Genomic DNA, 3737 nt, shown 5'->3' with positions numbered 1-3737 from the left:
ATGGGTCTGTACTACAAGGTTGAGGTATGTCACTCCTCATTCATTTTGCTATCGAACCTTGTTGGTTGCATTCTTGGGTGCTTTGACAAGGAGAAATTACACAATGTGATTGTGGTCACTACTTTTGCTTATATTTTGCAAGCAGTTCTGTGAAGCCATTGTGGCATGTACTTAGAATTTCTGTTGATGTGCAGTGGTCAACCGACAATGTAGAAATCATGTTTATAGATGAGTGCTTTATGTCGGGGTGGACGAGCTTCCGTTAGGCCATTGATTTACCAATGAAGGAGCTTCGAGGCAAGCACTGCAATGATGTATATTTGTATATGGCAAAATCTGTAGGAACCCTCTCCTTGTTTCCTTTTGTTCTTGGTTTTGCTCCAGTTGATTACTACCCTATGAGATCTGCACAGAAAAAATTCATGTTGATTTGTTTAGTTGTGGCATGTATCGTAGATACACCAGTCTGATAATTTAGTCCTCAAATAAGGCAGTTTCCGTCTCCCCTTTACATGTGATGGATATATGTGGTTGTTGCTTGCCGTTGCTGAAGCGAGGACTCTTACGTGTATTTTTCTGTTCTCCCTGATTATGTTAATCAGGCCGTATGTGTTCTGTTGGTCTATTTTCATTTGTCTACCTATACAGAATTTCAAAGATGTAATTTTCTATCATGTAGTTGCCTCTTTCTTCATATACTAACCCTCTCCTAAATGATAGATGAGGTAGGTGACTTATCTCATGTATTTCTTTTCTGTAAATTACAACAAGTCTATTTTAGTCAACTTAAGGGTATGTTGAATATGACTGTAAATGAAGATATTCATTCTTGTTATTGAATGTGGACAATCTGATTCATTTTAAAGTAGTTCCTTATCTTTATGACTAGACTAGGCTTCTACTTTAGCGAGTGTTTCACTTCAACACAGATTGATGCAAGAAAGAAAGAATTCTTTTGCAATAAAACAAGCATTGAGTGCCCAAAGCAGAAGAGGTTGAATTTTTTGCCGACGTAAATTTAAGGTAACCTTCTCCATGCAATTTTTTTTCAACCATTTGTATCTAAATATCAGTACCCATTTTGAACTACATGCTCAGGCCGACCTTTTTATTTGATGTTATTGGTGTCGTATGTGTATAATTGTTAACTTGGTCGACTCCCATAGAAAACGATAGCCACCATCTCATCGAAACATCGGGACACCTTAGCCTCTATCACTTGATTGCGGTTTTAGTAATAGGTCGTCACACATTACAGAAAACTATTTTCCATTCTGTGTCTCTATGCTCATTTTGTGCCCAGGTGCAGCTGTGAAGGAACACTACAGGTAGAGAAGAAAGAAAGGAAGAATGATGGTATGAACCACTGAGATACCAAGTCCGGCCAGCCAGATGAGTATCAGGAGAGTGTTTCTTCATTGGACAAAAATTGTCCTTTAGAGTATATTAGTCTTTTAATCATCAATGAGTAGACTAACGCATACATTTTTTTCGACTGCACCCATATAGTTTGTCTTTGCTGAATATACTATATTTACTTCATTTCTCTATTGAGTTAGCAATGGAAATATAAATGATTTATATACTATATAATTTGCAACCATATAATGATCAATTAACGTTGTTTCTCTATATAATTTGTCTTTGCTGAATATACTATATTTGTTTGGTCTGCACCCATATAATGATCAATTAACTACGGAAAACATCCTTTCCAGACATAATTTATTTTCATCATTTGTCTTTGCTTAGGATTCTCATTTAATTAGTGAGCACTCAGATTTGGAATATCAGCTCTTTAGTACTAGTTTATCATTTTAAGAAAATAGGAGCAATGTGATTTTGTTCTCTAGAGACTGGAATTGAATAGTAGGTCCTTTTAGTACTGTCCTACTACCATTTGTAGCTAACAGATGCATCAGTTCGACTAGGCATTATCATGTATTGTATCGTAGTATCTTTTTTTGCATAGAGTAAATACCTACTTCTGCTGTAGGTTACTTTTCTTTATAAAATTTGGTTCAGGATGCCGTTTTACCTGTTGTAATACCTTCAGCATAGAAGCAGTAGTGGTCTGCTCCTCCAAATATCTATAGCTTGTGGATGCTGCAGATGTGGCACAGGGAGCAGATGAAATGGAATAAGAGGACCCCCAGTGCGCGCACAAATTGTTTCTACCTGACGGCTGATAGTGAGGGTGAGCATCGAGTTGCAAAGTCATCGCCCTTCCCTGCAAATTACAGTTCCTTCAAATTAACCAAATCACCATCTTATTTTTTTCCTATTTTTCTCTTATTTCTTAGATGCCTGTGACCTGTCTTGAGAAGGTTCGAGCCGAAGTATAACTTGTACAATGCATCACCAATTCATCCGACAACACTGTTGTTGTAGAGGTAGCAGCGACCACAACTCTCCACAGAAGCATCGCTAGCTGCGGCCGTCAATGTACCTGATGTTGTGTATGCCTCTTCATCCCTTTAGTCTGCTTGGTTATTCGGTAGTTGGATACAATATAATATCGTTTATTAATCTTTTTGGTTAATTACAATATCCTACAGTCACCTGATAGAATTTCATGATTGTTTTGTCATGAAATAGGTTCTGCCAGAGCGAAGGGCCAGCGCATTTTGAAGGGTTTGAGACTGAATTGTTCATATAGTCTTGCAACTATTTCTGTAGCCAAATAATTATTTTTTAGATGCATTAGTTAAGAGCACTGATTTTTTTGAAGAGCTTTATCATGACATAGATCTTGATTTCGCTTTACTGCCATGCAGAGGTTGGATGGAGCGTCGAGGATTTCAGGCTTGGGGGTGGCCACAGGTTGCCGGATAGCAGGATGAGTTGGATGTGTTCTTCAAAGACAAGGTAATGTCATGGCTGACGTGTACCTAAAGTACATACTTCTAAGTTTGGTCATTTGTTTATCGTCATAGATGGTTTCTCTTAATACTTTTTCTTAGAGACATGATCAAAGATAGAAAAGTTTCATTTTTGAGGCAAAAGTGGCAGTATAGTATGCATGCCTTGTTGATCTGTTCATGAAATTGGAAGAAGTATCTGATTCATCTGACCTAATTTAAGTTAACATGAGTACAACGGTAGATAAACATTCACTTGCAAATCCTACTCCAAATGGACATCAAGAGTAGTACATGGACAGTGTAAAATGCATTTGTGTTAGCTGAGTGAAAATTAGAGCTCAGCCTGGTGGTACTTTATTATTTTACACTGGTAGAAAAAGGGCCATTTGTCCCGTTTCATAAGGCCCATCTGTCCCGGTTGGGTAACCGGGACTAAAGGGTCGTTACTAATGCCCTAGGCTTTAGTCCCGGTTCTTATTCCAACCGGGACAGATGGGCCTCCACGTGGCCGCTCCGGGGAGCCCAGGAAGGAGGGCCTTTGGTCCCGGTTGGTAGCACTAACCGGGACCAATAAGCTTCCACGCGTCATCATTTCAGGGGCTGATTTTTTTCGAAAGGAGGTGGTTTAGGGGTTTTGGGGGTTAATTTAGGTTGTTATAGGTAGCTAATAGAGAGATGCGTCCTCTGTTATCTCCGTGCTACTGCAACTGCTATGCCTAAATATGACTTAGATTGAAGTGAGGCAACATGTGGTGTATGTCGAAAGTAATATTAATCCTAACTTGATCAAGTTTGGATTGTACTAATTTCAACATGCACCACATGCATGTTGCCTTCACTTCAATCCAATCCATGTTCATTTCACCCACGGAT

The 3737-nt window shown here is 38.8% G+C and overlaps 1 long non-coding RNA gene across 1 annotated transcript; it reads left to right on the top strand.

The window, feature by feature from the left end:
* The first annotated feature begins 996 nt into the window (after nt 1–996).
* On the top strand, nt 997–2087 carry LOC123057446 (uncharacterized). Its single transcript, XR_006426858.1, has 3 exons — nt 997–1023; nt 1310–1356; nt 1997–2087. It is a non-coding gene; the product is annotated as an uncharacterized lncRNA (long non-coding RNA).
* Nucleotides 2088–3737: the final 1650 nt, after the last annotated feature.

The sequence above is a fragment of the Triticum aestivum genome, chromosome 3A, assembly GCF_018294505.1.
Source record: "Triticum aestivum cultivar Chinese Spring chromosome 3A, IWGSC CS RefSeq v2.1, whole genome shotgun sequence".
In the NCBI taxonomy this organism is placed as follows: domain Eukaryota; kingdom Viridiplantae; phylum Streptophyta; class Magnoliopsida; order Poales; family Poaceae; genus Triticum; species Triticum aestivum.
Note: the sequence above shows the minus strand (reverse complement) of the source record. Positions and strands in the feature narration are given on the sequence as shown.